General features: G+C 43.2%; 1 protein-coding gene across 2 annotated transcripts in view; it reads left to right on the forward strand.

The window, feature by feature from the left end:
- Nucleotides 1-22,187, forward strand: part of LOC114654458 (zinc finger and BTB domain-containing protein 7C) — a 155,186-nt gene that overhangs the window by 66,225 nt on the left and 66,774 nt on the right. Inside the window, exon 1 of one of the 2 annotated variants that reach the window (XM_051929795.1) lies at nucleotides 15,820-16,060. The exons of the other annotated variant lie outside the window; for it this stretch is intronic. The gene's annotated coding sequence lies outside the window, so the exon portion shown is untranslated. Of the gene's footprint in view, nucleotides 1-15,819; nucleotides 16,061-22,187 lie in introns of those variants that run through there. 2 annotated transcript variants of the gene reach the window in all.

Genomic DNA, 22,187 nt, shown 5'->3' on the forward strand with positions numbered 1-22,187 from the left:
TTTCCTTTCATTTTTAAAATGTTGCTGGCATTCTTGGCATTCGGGCTGACTGTTAATTCCTGAGCTACCAGTATGATGGAGGCTCTCACCCAGCTGCACACTGGGAGGTCATTATGACTCGACTCTGAATGTCCCTCTCTGGTTTCTTCACCCACTTTCTACTACCAGGCTGTACCCAATGAGATACTGTATGTCTGTCACCTGCTCAAGTTGTCTGCCATGGTGTATTTTCCACAGTTCTATAGCACTGCACCTTGTTCTCTTGTTTGTCTTTGTATACAAATTCACAATTATGTCTACCCAGTTCTTTTGTTTTGTTATTGAATAGCCCTTTAAAAAGATAAATGACCCCCCCCCCCCCACACCAAACCTTCTGCACCAATTAAATGTTCCTAAAAAAGATATTCAAATATTGCACAATGCAGGACAGCCCACTTCCCAGTCCTCACATGAGATCTGCTCTGGTGAATCACTCCAGCACCCCCACCTGTGACAGTAAACACACTAAAAAATATCAAATTTCTACAGGAGTTGAGGAGCCGCGGAGAAGCTAAGTCAGCTAAGACTACAACATGGCTCTCCTTAACGTCCAGTTCTAATTCTGGGTTGTGACTATGTGTATTAATCAGACTATCTAAAACATCTGAAAGAAATTAACTTGCACTAGCTTAGTTAGCTTGGCAGAGAAAATCCCACATTAAAACCTCCTCATGTGATTTACCCTGAGCATCAGTTACCATCAATGACCACCAAATAGGTAGAAATCCATTGTACCCAAAACATGATGCCAATTGAAGACACTTGAAGACTGAGATGTCAGTCACATCCCCTTAAAACAAACACAGATTTCTTCACAGCGTATGGCATGCACTTGGCATTGGCACATTCAGATGTTTGTCTGTCCTCAGTATGTCTGAATCCTCTGGAGACAGATGCATCACAATGTAACACTTTGTCAAAACATTTTTTTACTACGTTGGAGACTTTACTAAGAGAAATCTGGCCAGCTTTCCTAACCTGTCTTCTTTATCTCTGGTAGAGACGATAACTGCTAAAGACCTACAGTGGCTATAAAACATATTCACCCTGTTTGGATATTTTCACATTTTATTGTTATAACATTGAATCCCAGTGGATTTCATTTGACTTTTATGACACTGATCAGTAGATGTCAAAGTGAAAACAGATCTCTACAAACTAGTCTAAATTCATTATAAACATAAATCACAAACTAATTGATCGTGTAAGTATTCACCCCTTAAAGTCAGTATTTAGTAGGTGCCAGCCATGACAGCCTTGAGTCTGTGTTACAGGTCTCTATCAGCTTTGCACATGTGGACTCTGCTATTTTTCCCCCAATTCTTCTTCTTCTTCACAAATCTTCTCAAGCTCTGTCAGGTTTTATGGAGACCAGTCGTTTGCAAGTCCAGCCACAAATTCCCAATTGAAATGAGATCTGGACTTGGACTGGGCCACTCCAGGACTTTAACATTGCTGTATTTAAGCTATCACTGTGCCTTTATGCTTGGGTTCATTGTCTTGCTGGTCTTCTCCCAAGGTGCACGTTTCTTGGAGACTCCATCGGTTTGTCCTCCAGGATTTCATCATATTTTACTGCGTTCATTTTACCATCCATTGCCTGCTGCGGAGACGCATCCCCAAAGCCTGATGCTGTCACCACCATGCTACACAGAGGGGAATGTGACAATGTAAAGTGTTTGGTTTACACCAAACATGGTGTCTTAGTCTGATGGCCAAAAAGCTGAAGTTTGGCTTCATCAGATCAAAGCACCTTCTTCCAGCTGACTTTAGAGTCTCCCACGTGCCTTCTGTGCAAACTACAGCCAAGATATCCTGTACGTGTTTATTTCTTGTGCACTCTCTCACAAAGCTGTGACTGATGGAGCACCAGTTGTTGTCTACACAGTCTCTCCAATGTCATCAACTGTAACTTGTGACTCCTTCAGAGGTCTCAAAGGTGTTTTGGTGTCTTTCCTCATTCTCTTCTTCTATGTTTATGTATACAGCCTGCTCACGGCAGATTTACAGCTCTACCAATGTCTTGCCATTTCTTCATGATTGACTGATTTATTTTAGTGACTTGGATATTTTCTTGTCTCCGTTCCCTGGTTTGTGCTTTTCACAGAGTTGCTTGGAGTGTTCTTTATTCTTCATTGTGCAGGTTAGCCCGCCAATTGTCCCTGCCACGTTCAAACACATTTAGACGACAATGAACTGAAACCCCAGACAGGTGGTCTCCATTGAACTAATTCTGGGACTTCCAGTTAGCTGCACCAGTAATGACTTAGGTGGATAATATTCACAGTCATCAATTACTTTGTGCTTTATACTTGTCATTAATTTATACCACTTTGTAGAGATCTGTGTTCACTTTGACATTAAAGAGACTTTTTCTGTTGATCAGTCACAAAAAATCCAAACTAACTCCATTGTGATCCAATGTTGTATAGCAAGAAAAGGTGAAAACTCCCAAGGGGGATGCATACGTTTTATAAGAACTGCAGGTGGGGCATCCAATTTACCCCAGCACTTCTCAAAACGTCTGGGATGACGCTGGGAATGGAGCCTTTCAGTTTGATTTTCTGACATTGAATGGAAGTCAGTCTGACATTAATTACACTCTTCCTTGTCTGTTCTAATTGCACGGTCAGACTCAACACACATTGTTATGGACTCAGACAGGCCAAAATGCACTCAGGTGAAGACCCTACATGTGCGGGTTGTCGTCTGGCAGCTGCCTCAGTGGGTTTTACATTGTGACAATGCCTCTTGCTAGGGGCTTATTGGAATTAAATCTTTTCTTTTAATCAGACTAGGGGGCTCTCGCTCGCCAACCCCTGGGTTTGGTTATCCGGATATGCAATTTAAAGAGATTACTATTTTCATTTCACTCATTTTTTATTTCTTGATATTTGTCAGTAATAAAGCTGTAGTGAATGAGCTATCCCCCAAAGGGGCAGCTAGTGCTGTGCTGTGTGATCTGCATGTCGTGCTGCGCGTTGATCATTTAAAAGCCAGTACAGCTACTGCTGCTTGTGATGTGCTGTGTGATCTGTATGTTGTGCTGTGTGTCGATCATTTAAAAGCCAGTACAGCAGCTACTGCTTGTGACGTGCTGCGTGATCTGCATGTCACGCTGCGCGTCGATCACTTAAAAACCTGTACAGCAGCTACTGCTGCTTGTGACGTGCTGTGTGATCTGCATGTCGTGCTGCGCATCGATCATTTAAAGGCCAGTACAGCAGCTACTGCTTGTGACGTGCTGCGTGATCTGCATGTCACGCTGCGCGTCAATCATTTAAAAGCCAGTACAGCAGCTACTGCTTGTGACGTGCTGCGTAATCTGCATGTCACGCTGCGCGTCGATCACTTAAAAACCTGTACAGCAGCTACTGCTGCTTGTGACGTGCTGTGTGATCTGCATGTCGTGCTGCGCATCGATCATTTAAAGGCCAGTACAGCAAATGCTGGCTGTGACGTGCTGCGTAATCTGCATGTCGTGCTGCGCATCGATCATTTAAAAGCCTGTACAGCTGCTACTGCTTGTGATGTGCTGCGTGATCTGCATGTCACGCTGCGCGTCGATCACTTAAAAACCTGTACAGCAGCTACTGCTGCTTGTGACGTGCTGTGTGATCTGCATGTCGTGCTGCACATCGATCATTTAAAGGCCAGTACAGCAGCTACTGCTTGTGACGTGCTGCGTGATCTGCATGTCACGCTGCGCGTCAATCATTTAAAAGCCAGTACAGCAGCTACTGCTTGTGACGTGCTGCGTGATCTGCATGTCACGCTGCGCGTCGATCACTTAAAAACCTGTACAGCAGCTACTGCTGCTTGTGACGTGCTGTGTGATCTGCATGTCGTGCTGCGCATCGATCATTTAAAGGCCAGTACAGCAGCTACTGCTTGTGACGTGCTGCGTGATCTGCATGTCACGCTGCGCGTCAATCATTTAAAAGCCAGTACAGCAGCTACTGCTTGTGACGTGCTGCGTAATCTGCATGTCACGCTGCGCGTCGATCACTTAAAAACCTGTACAGCAGCTACTGCTGCTTGTGACGTGCTGTGTGATCTGCATGTCGTGCTGCGCATCGATCATTTAAAGGCCAGTACAGCAAATGCTGGCTGTGACGTGCTGCGTAATCTGCATGTCGTGCTGCGCATCGATCATTTAAAAGCCTGTACAGCTGCTACTGCTTGTGATGTGCTGCGTGATCTGCATGTCACGCTGCGCGTTGATCACTTAAAAACCTGTACAGCAGCTACTGCTGCTTGTGACGTGCTGTGTGATCTGCATGTCGTGCTGCACATCGATCATTTAAAGGCCAGTACAGCAGCTACTGCTTGTGACGTGCTGCGTGATCTGCATGTCACGCTGCGCGTCAATCATTTAAAAGCCAGTACAGCAGCTACTGCTTGTGACGTGCTGCGTAATCTGCATGTCACGCTGCGCGTCGATCACTTAAAAACCTGTACAGCAGCTACTGCTGCTTGTGACGTGCTGTGTGATCTGCATGTCGTGCTGCGCATCGATCATTTAAAGGCCAGTACAGCAAATGCTGGCTGTGACGTGCTGCGTAATCTGCATGTCGTGCTGCGCATCAATCATTTAAAAGCCTGTACAGCTGCTACTGCTTGTGATGTGCTGCGTGATCTGCATGTCGTGCTGCGTGTCAATCATTTAAAAGCCAGTACAGCAAATTCTGCCTGTGACGTGCTTGCGTAATCTGCATGTCGTGCTGCGCATCGATCATTTAAAAGCCAGTACAGCAGCTACTGCTTGTGACGTGCTGCGTAATCTGCATGTCGTGCTGCGTGTCAATCATTTAAAAGCCAGTACAGCAAATGCTGCCTGTGACGTGCTGCGTGATCTGCATGTCGTGCTGCGCATCGATCATTTAAAAGCCAGTACAGCAGCTACTGCTTGTGACGTGCTGCGTGATCTGCATGTCACGCTGCGCGTCGATCATTTAAAAGCCAGTACAGCAGCTACTGCTTGTGATGTGCTGCGTAATCTGCATGTCACGCTGCGCGTCGATCACTTAAAAACTTGTACAGCAGCTACTGCTGCTTGTGACGTGCTGTGTGATCTGCATGTCATGCTGCGCATCGATCATTTAAAGGCCAGTACAGCAAATGCTGGCTGTGACGTGCTGCGTAATCTGCATGTCGTGCTGCGCATCGATCATTTAAAAGCCTGTACAGCTGCTACTGCTTGTGATGTGCTGCGTGATCTGCATGTCGTGCTGCGTGTCAATCATTTAAAAGCCAGTACAGCAAATTCTGCCTGTGACGTGCTTGCGTAATCTGCATTGTTGTGCTGTGCATCGATCATTTAAAAGCCAGTACAGCAGCTACTGCTTGTGATGTGCTGCGTAATCTGCATGTCACGCTGCGCCTCGATCATTTAAAGGCCAGTACAGCAAATGCTGCTTGTGACGTGCTGCGTGATCTGCATGTCACGCTGCGCCTCGATCATTTAAAGGCCAGTACAGCAAATGCTGCTTGTGACGTGCTGCGTGATCTGCATGTCGCGCTGCTCGTCAATCATTTAAAAGCCTGTACAGCAGCTACTAATGCTTGTGACGTGCTGCATGATCTGTATGTCGTGCTGCGCGTTGATCATTTAAAAGCCAGTACAGCAGCTACTGCTTGTGATGTGCTGCGTGATCTGCATGTTGCGCTGCGCATCGATCATTTAAAAGCCTGTACAGCAGCTGTCCTTTTTTCTCACTTCTTTGTCTCGCGGGACGTTAAAGTGTCTCTGAGAATTTGTTTGTAAGTAGGGTGTGTCGTGCAAGTAGTCTCGCGGGACTTCAAAGTGTCTTCCGAGAAGATCACGTCTCGTCTCCCTCATCTCCCTCCCAAGATTTGTTTTTTTATAATAGAGAGACAGTCTTAGATTCACAATAATCTTTAATCTGCTATGCTTTGGGATTGACACCTAGTGAGACATTACTGCTTAATAAACAACATGTTATGACGCTGACTGCTACAAGCTATCTTATCTTGCTCAGCTGGAAGGATCCTAACCCAGCTACTATAAGACAAGAGGGAAATTTGAAAAAAATTAAATTCAGTTTATGGCACTTTGGTGGCACAGTAGGTGTTACTGATGCCTTACACGTCCCGCATAGCTGGGTTTGAATCCCACACCCAGTCGCTGTCTGTGTGGAATCTGCATATTTTCCTCCATGTTGATCAATGCCGGTTGATCGTCAATTCTAAACTGGCCCTGTCTGAGTGCTGAGTGTGTGCCAGAGTGCTCTCCATGAGGGGCTGCTGGCCCACTGAGGACTGTTTCCTGCCTTGTGCCTCAGTGTTGCTAAGATAGGCTCCAGATCTCCACTCTCCTGTGTTGGACTAAGCTGCTGTCAGAATGTGCAGGCAGTGTGGTGTAGTGGTAAAGCCTTTGGACCACAAACCCTGAGCTTGTAGGTTCATATCTCACCATGAGAAAGTCACTTCACCTGCTTGTGCTCCAACTAAATGTACCTGTCAAATGTTTAAGTTGCCTTGGGTAAAGAATGTCATGTTCACTTTACAAGGAAAAGCTCAAAAGCTCTATAGAACTTGTCAGGCATTTAATGATGTGGTCCTTAGGTAATTCAGCCTGCTAATCTTTTGGGTATTTCTGCAGTTTTAATTACTTCTTATATAATCCTTTTCTTTCTTAGTTCTCTAGACGGGTAGAGGTTGCTGATCTGAATTTTATTATAGTGCTCTGTTTCTTAATAGTTTGCAATTCATTTATTTTAATGCAATCACGAAGGCTATGTTCACATTACCAGACTGAACTGACTTGAATCTGATTTCTTTTGCCTTACTTTGACACATATCTGATGTTTTTTTGTGACTGTGTGGATACAGAAATCCAATTTTTTCAAATCAGATTTGAGTCACTTTCATATGTGGATACGTATCGGATCACAGTCATATGTTTTTTTTCGCCTATACACACGGGCTTAGCGCTGCCATCATCAGCCAGCTCTGGCAGTGAGGCAAAACAACAGCAATGGAGGAGAGCTACAGCTGTGACAAGAGTTGCACTCCCACCATTGCTGTCTCCTTCCTCGTACTCACACATCTCTTGGTACAGCAGTGCCAGAAAAAGTTGCGAAAACGGCCAAAGCTGGCCGTCTAGCTATTTATCGACCTTCTCGACCTAATAACGTACAGTTGCTGAACTGTTTGCCGTTCCTCCAGAACAAAATGCAATGCATACACTAGCCACTAGCACATCCATTTGTAATACCATTAGTCATGTCACAAATATGACATTTTTTGTTGTTGGTGACGTAGGTGACCAGTGCACATATTTATTAATGTTTGGATGACAGATGCATTCACATTACAGTTAGATTCAGGCCACTTGTACTTATAATTGTGAACTGTCAAGATAGGGAGATCCAATCTGAGCTAAAAAATCAGAATTGAGCATCGAGGCTTGAAATGTGAATGGCGCCTAAAATCAGTAAACACTGAAACCAAAAATAATAGTGACATACAGTCATAAGGAAAAGTTGGGGAACCCCTCTTAATTCTTTGGATTTTTGTTTCTCATTGGCTGAGCTTGCAAAGTAGCAACTTCCTTTTAATATCTGACATGCCTTATGGAAACAGTAGGATTTCAGCAGTGACATTAAGTTTATTGGATTAACAGAAAATATGCAATATGGATCATAACAAAATTAGACAGGTGCATAAATGTGGGCACCCCAACAGAGATATGACATCAATACTTAGTTGAGCCTCCTTTTGTAAATCTAACAGCCTCTAGACGCTGTCCTCCTATAGCACCGATTTTTCAAACTTCTTTAGAATTTCTTGCGTGGCGGTCCCTTTAAAAATTGTTCGATGGCTCACGGACCCTTTTATTAAAAATTAAAAAATCAATATTATTTCAAGATAATTGGGGGCGCCACATACCCACTGCGCTGCACTGCATAGGTACAGGCTGCTGTGAATAAAACATTTTTTGACAAACAATTATTTATTCAGAAAATATTATGTACACCTTAGTTATTAAATTTAAGTTAAAATTTTAATAGGATGGATGCACCTGCTTTGCCTTAACCAGTTCTTCTATGTTTTGCTTTGTTTTGGCCAGTGCAACTCTCATATCATTTGTCGCGTCTAATCTGTTTCGAGATTTTGTTTTGGTACAGTATTCATTTTTCGTTCCGTATCGCAATAAAATTCAGAAATATGTCGCGTTCAAGTCATGTCAATAAATAAGTACGGGTGTTTACTCTCAGGGGGCGATTGTTTTCATAGAGTTCGGGTAGTATGGAGTTCCTAAGCTTAAGTATTTTTCCTATTTCTTTTTAGCAACAAAACACTATTTCACAAGAAGAATTTGGATCTTATCTAATTCTATCCACTGTTAGATGTCGTTCTTCTTCAATGAGACCTTAAAATTATATTCAAATCAAAATCAGTGGAACAACCAGATCATCAAGGCTCTTTCTTCATTGTCGATTTTTTAATCTGCCTCTTAGCAATTGCTTTATTTTGAATTGTCTCATTATGAACACTTTTACTTCATTTGCGTTGAGCGGGCAATTTCACCACTTAAAAAGATAAAAAATGTAAAATATGTTGTTTGTTGATTATCTGTATCCACCTTTAACGCTCTTATTTGCTTCTAAAATATACAAAAACTGTTCGCAAGTATTTTGATTCTACAAAAGAATTTTTGATTATGATAAAAATAATAAGGGCTGGTTTGTGCCGAGCGATAACGGTGGGAAAACAATGCATGGCAGCGAATAACGGAACAGCGGATTAGTAGTCGAGTCTAGGAGGTGGGGGTAACGACGGAGCTCAATCACTTACTTCCCCTTGGATGGTAAAGGTTAATAATTATAAAAATATAAATAGTATAAATATGCAATCATTTCTCACGGTCCCACCGAAACAGCTAGGGGACCATGGAGCCCAGTTTGAGAACCGCTGTCCTATAGCCTGTGATGAGTGTCTAGATTCTGGATGGAAGTATTGTTGACCATTCTTCATACAAAATCTCTACAGTTCAGTTCAATTTGATGGCTGCCGAGCATGGACAGCCTGTTTCAAATCATCTCATAGATTTTTGATGATATTCAAGTCAGGGGACTGTGACGGCCATTCCAGAACATTGTACTTCTCCCACTGCATGAATGCCTTTGTAGATTTCAAACTGTGTTTTGGGTCATTTTCTTGTTGGAATATCCAACCCCTGCATAACTTCAACTTTGTGACTGATGCTTGAACATTATCCTGAAGAATTTGTTGATATTGGGTTGAACTAGCCACACAGCCCCACAGCATGATGGAAACCTCCACCAAATTTGACAGTAGGTAGCAGGTGTTTTTTTTGGAATGTGGTGTTCTTCTTCCACCATGCAAAGCACTTTTTGTTCTAACCAAATAACTCAATTTTTGTCTCATCAGTCCAAAACACTCTGTTCCAAAATGAATCTGGCTTGTCTAAATGAGCATTGGCATACAACAAGCGACTCTGTTTGTGACATGAGTGCAGAAAGGGCTTCTTTCTCATCACCCAGCCATACAGATGTGCTTTGCGCAAATTGCGTTGAATTGTAGAGCGATGTACAGATACACCATCTACAGCAAGATGTATTTGCAGGTCTTTGGAGGTGATCTGTGGGTTGTCTGTAACCATTCTCACAATCCTGCTCATATGCCACTCCTGTATTTGTCTTGGCCTGCCAGACCTGCTGGGTTTAACAGCAACTGTGCCTGTGGCCTTCCATTTCCTGATTCCATTCCTTACAGTCGAAACTGACAGTTTAAACCTCTGAGATGGCTTTTTGTAGCCTTCCCCTAAACCATGAGACTGAACAATCTTTGTTTTCAGATCTTTGGAGAGTTGCTTTGAGGATCCCATGCTGTCACTCTTCAGAGGAGAGTCAAAGGGAAGGAAGCCCAACTTGTAATTGACCACCTTAAATACCTTTATATCTCATGATTGGACACACCTGTCTATGAAGGCTTGACGAGCTCATCAAACCAATTTGGTGTTACAAGTAATCAGCATTGAGCAGTGACAGGCATTCAAATCAGCACAATGACAAGGGGACCCACATTTGTGCACAGCTAGTTTTTCATGTTTGATTTAATTTCATATAACTAAATACTGCGTCACTAAAAATCTTTGTTTGGAAAACACCGCAGTACTCAGATGTTCCTAGGAAATGAAAGACATACCACCGTTATCTTGTTTGTTGAAAGGAGAGTCAGTTATTATGCAGGTTGAGAGGGGTTGACAAACTTTTTCATATGACTGTACATGTTACATCAGATTACAGTAGTCCACTAAACACAACCCATGTATCCAAATGACTTGCTGTTCTCTGCTATGGAGGAACATTTTGGACAAAATTCTATCAATTAATATTCAAATAAATTGAAGTACTGTGAAATGTAAAAAATAAATAATAATAACTTGAAATGTGACTATAAATAATTAAATGTCATGAAATATATTTTGTTGCTTTTTACTTTGTGTATTTGTTTAATTCTTTCTTTCTTTCTTTCTTTCTTTCTTTCTTTCTTTCTTTCTTTCTTTCTTTCTTTCTTTCTTTCTTTCAGTGACAACACGCCACATGGAATAAGCTCTGAAATGAAAACTGTCACTTTCACTCATCAAAGTTGAAAGGGCAGGCACTGCTTTTTGATTGGTGAATCATCGGTAGAGCGGACATAAACCTTTGGCTATCCAGTGCCACATTTAGAGCAGACACTTCAGTTGTAGACCCCAAATAATGAATTTGAGGTTCCTTAAATGAAAGTAGCCACTTCTTGCAGACATTCTAGGCAAGTTTTTCTTGCGCTCGTATCTGACATGCAAAGTAGCAATTTTGAGCATGCGCATGAGCGACAGGATTCAAACAAAGCACATATTATGCCCAAGCCACCAAAGATTCACCAATCAAAAAACAGCATATGCTAGAGCCCACCCTCTCAGCTTTGACAAGTGAAAGTGACAGTTTTCATTTCAGGGATTATTTCATGTTGTTTTCAGTGTCACTGAAATAAATAAATGAAGAAATCTACCATATAATAAAACGCTGAAGTCTGCGCACGTGTCAGGTCCCTCTGAGCAACCTGATAGGTCACTTTGGCTTTGGTCTGATTCGTTAGTTTGGCAAAGGAGTTAAAATGGAGCATTTCAGCAATAACAATGTGAGTAATACCAACAAGATGCAACCTGAGTCACCTTCAGAGTTGGAAAGTGTCAGTATGATGTTTTTATTGTGAGTATAGGGGGTCCTGTCTACCACTGGTGGTGGACAGAAAGTGGCCAAGAGGCTAGCAAAGTGCTTAGAAATTACAGATATGAGAAGCCGGATTCATGGGATTGTGCTTGAAAGAGAAAGTGCCAGGCAAGAGAGGCTGAGACACATGAAGACAACAAAAAAGGGAGTAGGAAGAATGCTGAGAGTCTCCTTCAAAGACAGGAAGTATTGGAAGAACTGAATGATGTTTTCACAGTGAATAATAAGGAAACATCGACCATCAGTGGCAGTCAAAAAGTGGACTAGAAACCAGCAAGGTGCCTTGAAATGAAAGATTCTGGGAAGCAGGCCTTACAGGAATGCAGTTGAGAGAGGAAGCATTGGGCAAGACAAGTTGAGACACACAAGGATACTGAGGAAAGGTGTTGGACAAACACTAAGAGTGCACGTAAAGTAAGAGATAGAAATTATCTACTTTGAGCAGTTGTTCAAATCTGATCCTCTGGCTAGGACGTTGGCTATCTCTGGGTCCACGGTTTTTGGGGCTGATCCTCCAATTAGCTGTGAACCACCCAGTCTCACTGAGATTGCATAGGTGGTGAACCAGCTGAGGGGGGGATATGCTGCAGGGATCTGTGGTATCCGGGGTGAACTTTTCCAGGCTGGTGGTAAGGCTGTCCTCCTGGCATTGCAAGCAATCTTTGCTTCCATTTGGGAGACTGGCATCATCCCAACTGACTGGAAAACGGGACTTGTCGTCCCTATCTGGAAAGGGAAGGGTGATCGCCTGGATTGCAGCAACTACAGGGGGATAACACCGCTCTCGGTGCTGGGTAAGGTCCTTGCTAGGGTGGTCCTCAATAGGATCCGTGATCACTTGCTCACCTACCAGCAACCGAAACAGTCTGGTTTTACGCCTAAGAAGTCTACCATTGACTGCATCCTGGGACTGAGGGTTCTCTTAGAGCGCAAACGCGAAAATCGGCAGAGTTTCTTTGCAGCTTTTGTCAATTTTCATAAAGCGTTCGACTCAGTTGATCGAGCTGCCCTGTGGGGCATCCTGATGATTTGCAGGATCCCCTCGAGGTTGCTGGATATCATGGCCGGCCTGTACACTGGTACTGTGAGTGCTGTGCAGAGTGGAGGCAGGACCTCTGCGTTTTTCCCAGTTGATTCTGGGGTTCGTCAGGGGTCTGTTCTGCTCCTACTCTGCTCAATGTTTGTATGGACTGGGTGTTGGGCAGGGTCGTGGGGTCCAGCGGCTGTGGGGCATCTGTTGGTGAAGAGAGATTCATGGATCTTGACTTTGCTGACGATTCTGTGATCTTCACGGAGTCAATGGAAGCTCTGATCGGGGGTCTTGAGAGACTGAGCAAGGAGTCTGACTGTCTGGACTTGCGATTGTCCTGATAAAAACCAAAGAGCCAGGCATTTAATGACCTGTTGGGCATGGCCATCAGCAGTGTGTCTGTCTGCGGAGAGAGTGTCGACCTTGTTGAGAGGTTTACTTACCTTGGCAGTGACATTCATGTCTCTGGTGACTCTTCCTGTGAAGTCAGTAGACGGATTGGGAGAGCATGGGGGGGTCATGAGGTCACTGGAAAGGGGTGTGTGGCGCTCCCGATATCTATGTAAAAGGACGAAGGTCCAAGTCTTTAGAGTCCTGGTGCTTCCTGTCTTACTATATGGTTGTGAGACATGGACGCTATCCACTGACCTGAGATGAAGACTGGACTCCATCAGTACTGTGTCTCTCCGGAAAATCCTTGGGTACCGTTGGTTTGACTTTGTGTTGCTCATGGAGTCCCGAATGAGGCACATGACCCGCATTGTGAGGTATGGCACTACAGCCATGTGGCGCATTTCCCATAGGGTGATCCGGCTCATTAGATCCTCACTGTTGGGGACCCGAGTGGCTGGACCAGGCCAAGGAGACGCCCACGTAACACCTGGCTGCGGCAGATAGAGGGTCATTTCCGCGTGTCTGCCTGGGGGGGTTGCCAACCGGGATCCTGAGCAGTTTCGAAGTGTAGTGGGTGCGGCAACGCACTGTACCACTGCATGCTCCACAACTTGACTTGACTTGACTTGAGACTGAGACCTTCATAGGCCCCTTGGTAGTGTTGATCAAAACCCATTTGGACGGATTGCCCATTGTTGTCTGTAGTAGTCTGTATTTCTTGACTTCAATGACCTTTTTAGGACACCCTCACCTTGTGGAGCGCGTGCCCCTTCAGTAGTACAAACAGCACCCCTTTGTGTAGATATCGCGCCCCTTGGCATATGGAGCATGCACACTTTTACTTTCATAAACAATGCCTGCTTGTTTTCATATGAGTTTGGCGGTCTCTCAGGATCCACTAGATCACCTTATGGATTTGACCAGCTGTGCCCCTGGGAGACTTGGCATCCTTAACAGAGTTTTTCATACTTTTAACAGCACAGTATTTCTTAATCTTGATATCAGTGCAAGACTCTACATCTTCAGCTCCCCCTTGGCAATTTCATCTTGCAGATATTTTATTGGCGATGCTGTGGGGTTTGGGGGTGAAAAGGCCCTTTGCCGTTACAGGCCCCCGGACACGTACCCAGAATGCTCTGAGGTTAGCTACAACCCTGAATGTGTTCTATTACCTGTTTTCAACAATTAACTTTCCCAGTAATTAAGTAAATACATAAAGGTTGAAATGCGGTGGGTTGGCACCCTGCCCGGGATTGGTTCCTGCCTTGTGCCCTGTGTTGGCTGGGATTGGCTCCAGCAGACAACCCGTGACCCTGTGTTTGGATTCAGCGGGTTGGAAGATGGATGGATGGATGGATAAAGGTTGAAGCAGCAAAACAAAACCCTATATTTTAATACGCATTAAGGTATTTATACTTACATTTCATAATGTGGGCCCCATCAGGAATGGGCTGGAGGATGAGTATAGGGACCTAATCAATGACTTTGTTAAATGGTGCGACTCAAACCACCTACAACTGAACATCAGCAAAACCAAGGAGTTGGTGGTGGATTTTAGGAGGCCCAGACCCCTCATAGACCCCGTGATCATCAAAGCTGACTGTGTGCAGATGGTGCAGACCTATAAATATCTGGGAGTGCAGCTGGATGATAAATTGGACTGGACTGCCAATACTGATGCTCTGTGCAAGAAAGGACAGAGCCGACTATACTTCCTTAGAAGGCTGGCGTCCTCCAACATCTGCAATAAGATGCTGCAGATGTTCTATCAGACAGTTGTGGCGAGCGCCCTCTTCTACATGGTGGTGTGCTGGGGAGGCAGCATTAAGAGGAAAGACGCCTCATGCCTGGACAAACTGGTGAGGAAGGCAGGCTCTATTGTTGGCATGGAGCTGGACAGTTTCACATCCGTGGCAGAGCGATGGGCACTGAGCAGACTCCTGTCAATCATGGAGAATCCACTGCATCCACTGAACAGGATCCTCTCCAGACAGAGGAGCAGCTTCAGCGACAGACTGCTGTCAATGTCCTGCTCCACTGACAGACTGAGGAGATCGTTCCTCCGCCAAACTATGCGACTCTTCAATTCCACCCGGGGGTGTAAACGTTAACATTTAACATTATACAAAGTTATTGTCTGTTTTTCACCTGCATTATTATCATTCTTTAATTTAATATTATTTATTGTATCAGTATGCTGCTGCTGGAGAATGTGAATTTCCCATTGGGATTAATAAAGTATCTATCTATCTATCTATCTATCTATCTATCTATCTATCTATCTATCTATCTATCTATCTATCTATCTATCTATCTATCTAATGTTTTTATTAATTTTTTTATCACATTTCATAGTACTGTTATTTATTTATTTATTTTTGTCCTAAATATTCGTCCATATAAGACTACCCATATATCACTTGTTGTACAGTAGAAACGAAAGTGTGATTGAGGATGTGGGGTATAAAGGGTCATAACCTTCTCCTCCGTCGTGCCTTTTCCTATAAAACTAGCCGGAGACGTTAGCTTTACAGTCCAAACGCGAGCAATAAAATACACGCCATCCATGTTATCTTTCTCCAGTAAAGAATCGCGGGGATTAACACCTGATGGGACATTACCGCCTAGTAAACTGCAGGTTATGCCAGCCAACACTACCCCGGCTGCTAGCAAGTCATTTTATCTCACTCAACACTGAAGATTAAAAAGCAGAAAGCAACCCCGGTCGGAACGCCAATCCATCGCAGGGCACACTCCAATTCGTGGTACACCAGTAAACTTAGGGAGGTGAAGCAGAAATGTGTGGACAAATGTGTCATTTCTCTCCGTATTTCTGAATTAAGGGGAACATTTGTGGTATACAGACGTATAGACATTTGCTATCCTTTCGCACGCGCCTGCCAAAGTCATTTTAACTGAAAACTAAAAATTCATTTTGTCTGACCTAAATCAAAGGGTGTCTGAGCCATGAGCTTATTACACACTGTGCTTAACTTGTTTTGTGGAGGAGGATGGGGTATTATTATCTTTCAAGCTACCCACCCTGCTATAAAAACTAGTGCGGTGACATCGCAGCGCTGCAGTGTTTCTGCATTTTCCCCCCCGCTGGGCTCCACGCAGTCCGCCTTCTCGCGTTCTAAGGAAAGAAGCTTTTTTTTTTTATCTCTTTTACGGAATATTCGTTATTTCTTGCCGTCTTGAACTAAATGAGTGAAGGGGTGAACTTTAGTGGTGTACCGGTGACCGCTGGCTTCTCGATGGCGCAGTAGCGATGCGAGAGGCCACTTCGTCCCACCTTCTTGCCTTAAGGAAAGACAAGCGCGACTGAAAGGTAGGAGCCGCTTTTTAACTGGAAATTCGCCTGTTGCTTTAAGAGTGTTGAGGGGTCAGGAGGCAGCCAACCACAAGAAATACCTTTAACTGAGCGACTTTCATAGTGGCGGCTGTCTCGAAAGAAGGGATGTTAAACTTTTTTTTTATTATTATTACAAGCCAGGAGTACAATCATTTCTGTGCGGTGGCCTCACCAGTTTCGTGCTTTGTACCGATTGCCGTCGGAATCGGCGCAGGCGCTCTGCCGTTCATGAGGCGGATGGAGCTTCTGCCAGGTGGATCGCGGCTGTGGCGTGCCATTCATTATCTGCATGCGCTCCGGTTTGTTAATATTAAAAGACTGTAATTTATTATAAACATGCTGTTTATGTTTTAAAAAAATACACTTTGTAGATTTACAGTATGATTGAGTCATAATATGCTGACAAAAGCAAGAGTTTAAACATGCCCTAGTGGTAAGCAACTACGTTTATTTCTATGAAACATTTTCATACATGAAAGTAGCTCAACGTGCTTAAAAATAATAGCTAAAGACAGTTAAAAAAACAAATTGTATGGACTCTAGTGGAAATGCGCTTATATAGCTTACATTGGCATTGTATTTACATGTATTCATGTGCCAGATGCTCTGTCGGAGGGACGTACAATACGTAAATACAAAAGTGAAAGGAGCGCTCATCATACACAGTGAGCTTTTACACCCTGGAGTGTAAATTTACAGGTTCACCCTAACTGAAACCAAAAATAATAGTGACATACCCGTTATATTAGTCCAGTAAAACCGTAAATAAAACAGACATAGTGTTTTAGATAGATAGATAGATAGATAGATAGATAGATAGATAGATAGATAGATAGATAGATAGATAGATACTTTATTAATCCCAATGGGAAATTCACATTCTTCAGCAGCAGCATACTGATACAATAAATAATATTAAATTAAAGAATGATAATAATGCAGGTGAAAAAACAGACAATAACTATGTATAATGTTAAATATTAACGTTTACCCCCCCTGGTGGAATTAAAGAGTCACATAGTTTGGGGGAGGAACGATCTCCTCAATCTGTCTGTGGAGCAGGACAGTGACAGTATACACAAACACACACACACACACACTGCCCATCTGACCAAAACGAAAAGGCATTTTATTTAGTTTACGTTTTCCGCGCCAGCTCACCGAGCCATCCACACTCTGAAAAATAATTCAGGATACCCAGGGCCGCTGCTGGCCAAATGGGTGCCCTAAGCAGAAATTTACTTTTGTGCCCCCTCCCCCAAATATTACGGAAGTAAAAATAAAATAATTAAAAAAAAACACCTACTATAGGGGCCAAAATAGAACTTTATTCAAATAAAAGTAAATACATAAATAAATCGTGTCATTTATAAATTACAATTGTAGCCCTACAGCAAAAAATACAAACTAAAATTACACTTTAAATAAAACATTTATAATAAATAAACAATAATAAACTGAAATAAAATCAACACTGTCATCTGCTGGAGCTTTCCAAAGTTCAAAATTTACAAAGGCACACTTCTGCTTTTTCTTGAGGCAAAGTCGTAAATGAGGTCGACAGAATAAAATAAAGTTTCACAGGATTATTATGAACGTACCTGAAAGTGATGCACGGGCTTCATCTTGGGCTTTTTTTTTTCTTTCGTTTCTCGGCGCCGGACTGTTGATGTCTCTTTCCAGGACGAGGCATATTGTTCAATTATTATCATTTTTGGCCAAATAGGCAGCCGTAACAGAGGTGAGGGCACGCGCGTCATCACGTGTGCTTACTTAGCCTACTCTGCGTTCACCGTAAAATGCAATATATACGTTTATATTTTTGTTTATTTGTATATGTATATTATTAATATTAATTTATTATTATAATATATAAAAACGATTTTTTTGAGCAGCTGGGATGGTGCCCCCTGGGAGTTGCTGGCCTACGCAGACTGCGTACTCTGCGTATAGGGAGCGGCGGTACTGAGGATACCTTTAGCCAAAACCCAATTAAATGAGTGGTTGCGAACTATAATTCAAATTTAATGATTTTGTTAAACTTTCTGAATTGCAAGCCTTATCTAATAAGTTGTGCTGACGCAATAATAACAGTATTTACTTCAACTTACTATTTTAAGTAACCTGAACTCCTTTTCATAAACTCACTAAATTATGTTGGGGTGACTTCACCAACTTGGCTGGGTATCGTCATCTTTCTCCACGTCACACTTTAATTTGAAAATGCTAACAAACAGTTTGGATCATCTGAAATATATGAAATGTCAGTTTTGAAACTTGTATACAACGTATTTACTAAGTACACTGGGGCATCACTGCTGCCTCACAATGAGGAGACCAGGGTTCATGTCCTGAGTGCCCCATGCATGGACCTTGCATGCTCTTCCTGTTTCGGTGGGGGTTTACAGATAATACGAAGGCTGGTGAAATGTTGCTAAATTTGCCCTACTCTCTAAAAAAAAAAACGCAGAGGTGCCAAAGCGGTTTTTCAAAGCAGTGCCATAGAGGAACCGAAGAACCATCCATATGTAGGACAAAGAAAGAACTCTTATTGATCAAGATCCGTAACAAGCTCCGTAAATAACCATGAAGGGTAGGTAGCCTGCCATATGTTTAAGGATTTCTCTTTTGCCCACACGTTAGAACCCTTTGCATAGCCCAAAGAACCAAATGTCATGCAAAGAACCGTTGGTTCTACAAGGGACCATTACGTTGCCTTTATTAAAAGTGCCGTTACAGAACTGTCATTTGTAAGAGTGCAGTGTGAGTGTGCGCTGATGTTGGATTGTGTGGTCACCCCGTGATGGTTTGGCTCCAGTTGCCCCGTGACCCTGCCCTGGCTAAGTAGGTTTATAAGATGGATGATGCTTAAAATACCTTTACATTTTGAGAAAAAGTACTTTGGGCGGCATGGTGGCGCAGTGGGTAGCGCTGCTGCCTCGCAGTTGGGAGGCCTGGGGACCTGGGTTCGCTTCCCACGTCCTCCCTCCGTGGAGTTTGCATGTTCTCCCCGTGTCTGCGTGGGTTTCCTCCCACAGTCCAAAGACATGCAGGTTAGGTGGATTGGCGATTCTAAATTGGCCCTAGTGTGTGCTTGGTGTGTTTGTGTGTGTCCTGCGGTGGGTTGGCACCCTGCCTGGGATTGGTTCCTGCCTTGTGCCCTGTGTTGGCTGGGATTGGCTCCAGAAGCCCCCGTGACCCTGTGTTCGGATTCAGCGGGTTGGAAAATGGATGGATGGATGGAAAAAGTACTTTGCAACAACTTTTTTTTTGTATAGTGACTAAAAAACTACTGCAAAGTACTAAGTGCATGGCAATTCAAAATAACTAAATGTAAAGGAAAGGCTAATTCTCTGTATTCATTGACATGTCTTGTTAATCTTAACAGAAGTTGATACAAATCAAAAAACTAGTTGCAAACTGTTCTTTTTTTTGTTTTGATCTGAAACACGTGTTTTTAAAGTGTACTGAAAAAGGAGCTAAACAAAAATAAAGCTAACTCAATGATATCTAACTGACTGGCATTCTTCTCAACTGGATCTGGGCCGAGATGTTCTTTTCCCACTCATGTCCTGCTTTAGCCTGCCTGAAAAGTTGTTTTACTCAGCTGACAATACTGGAATTCCCGCTTTTTGGGTATTCTTTGTCTTTAAAAATGTGATTCTTTGTAAATTATCCATCGATTTTTTAACTCACCTATCTAGTTCACGGTAGTTCACTGCTGTCACCGTCCTGCTCCACTGACAGACTGAGAAGATCATTCCTCCCCCAAACTATGCGACTCTTCAATTCCACCACAGGGGGTAAACGTTGAACATTATTCAAGTTATTGTCTGTTTTTTACCTGCATTTTTTATTACTCTTTAACTTAATATTTTTTGCTGCTGGAGTATGTGAATTTCCCCCTGGGATTAATAAAGTATCTATCTATCTATCTATCTATCTATCTATCTATCTATCTATCTATCTATCTATCTATCTATCTATCTATCTATCTATCTATCTATCTATCTATCTATCTATTATGTAGTGCCTTTCATATCTATCTATCTATCTATCTATCTATCTATCTATCTATCTATCTATCTATCTATCTATCTATCTATCTATCTATCTATCTATCTATCTATCTATCTATCTATCTATCTATCTATCTATCTATCTATCTATCTATCTATCTATCTATCTATCTATCTATCTATCTATCTATCTATCTATCTATCTAGTGGAGAGCTCCTGTAGCACTGGGAGGAAGCCAGCATTACTCTCTTAAAAACATAAATGTGCCAAAGTGATTTTCAGAGCAGTGCTATAAGGGCAGAGGTTCTCAAACTGTGGGGCGGGCCACACTGGTCAGACCTATTACAGTGGTATGGTCAGCAAACTTGAGGATGGTGTTAGAGCTGTACTTAGCTACGCAGCCATGGGTGCAGAGAGAGTAAAGCAGGGGGCTCAGCACGCTGCCCTGCGGGGTGCCAGTGTTGATGGTGATGATGGAGGAGGCTTTTCCACCAATATGCACTTGCTGAGGTCTGCCGGTGAGGAAATCCAGTACCCAGTTGCACAGTGAAGAGCTAAGCACCAGATCCAGGAGTACGACAATACAATAACAATGGAAAATATGAATCCAGAACCACAAAAATGACACAAAACTAAAACTAGTGACTTAGAACTACAGTTAATAACAAGTGTATGCTTAAAGCCCCAACTGAGAAGGTGATGACTGGTAATTAGTCCAGTGGTTCTCAATCTGTGGTGGGGGGGCGCAAAGTAAACAAAAATGGGGGCGTGAAGATGTGAAAAAAAGAAAACAAGAATGGAAAATATGAAAAATACATCAATTGAAACCAAAACAAATTAACTTATACTACATTCTGATACTAGAAAAATAAATATAGAGTTAGATAAATGTCGATAAAAGTTAAGTAGGTATAATAAAATATGCATCTATGATATATCATTAATTAAAAAAGAACAAATTGGTATTAGTGGGCTCCTTTCAAAAAAAACGTTGGGGTGGCGCAATTAAAACTGTTATGAAAACTCGGGTCGCAAATACTTAAAAGGTTGAGAAACGCTGCTATAGGGAACCATTTTTAGTTCCTAAAAGGACCAACCACATGAAGGTTTCAGAAAGAAATTTTATGTATTTAGATATGTTACAGGGCTGCACGGTGGCGCAGTGAGTAGCGCTGCCGCCTCGCAGTTAGGAAACCCGGGTTCACTTCTTGGGTCCTCCCTGCGTGGAGTTTCCATGTTGTCTGCGTGGGTTTCCTCCCACAGTGTCCAAAGACATGCAGGTTAGGTGCATTGGTGATCCTAAATTGTCCCTAGTGTGTGTTTGTGTGTGTGTGTGTGTGTGTGTGGGTGGGCTGGCGCCCTACCAGGGGTTTGTTTCCTGCCTTGCACCCTGTGTTGGCTGGGATTGGCTCCAACAGACCCGCGTGACCCTGTAGTTAGGATATAGCGGGTTGGATAATGGATGGATGGATATGTAACAGGATTGGCACGGTGGCGCAGTGGGTAGTGCTGCTGCCTCGCAGTTGGGAGACCTGGGGACCCGGGTTCGCTTCCCGGGTCCTCCCTGAGTGGAGTTTGCATGTTCTCCCCGTGTCTGCGTGGGTTTCCTCTGGGCGCTCCGGTTTCCTCCCACAGTCCAAAGACATGCTGGTTAGGTGGATTGGCGATTCTAAATTGGCCCTAGTGTGTGCTTGGTGTGTGGGTGTGTTTGTGTGTGTCCTGCGGTGGGTTGGCACCCTGCCCAGGATTGGTTCCCTGCCTTGTGCCCTGTGTTGGCTGGGATTGGCTCCAACAGACCCGCGTGACCCTGTAGTTAGGATATAGCGGGTTGGATAATGGATGGATGGATATGTAACAGGTTCCATAAAGAGCCTTGAACAGATGATAAGAGATTTATGAAATACCAGTGGCTCCTGATTTTACAAGGACTCTACATGCCTACAATAACGTAGGCTACCTTCAGGTTTTTGTGATCTGTTGTTTCCTGCTAGCCAACCATACATAAAGATTTCTGTTTTGTCCACAAATTAAGAACCTTTTCAAAGCCCAAAGGAGAAACTTCATATGCAAAGAACCCTTCACA

This window comes from Erpetoichthys calabaricus, chromosome 7 (assembly GCF_900747795.2).
Source record: "Erpetoichthys calabaricus chromosome 7, fErpCal1.3, whole genome shotgun sequence".
Taxonomy (NCBI): Eukaryota; Metazoa; Chordata; class Cladistia; order Polypteriformes; family Polypteridae; genus Erpetoichthys; species Erpetoichthys calabaricus.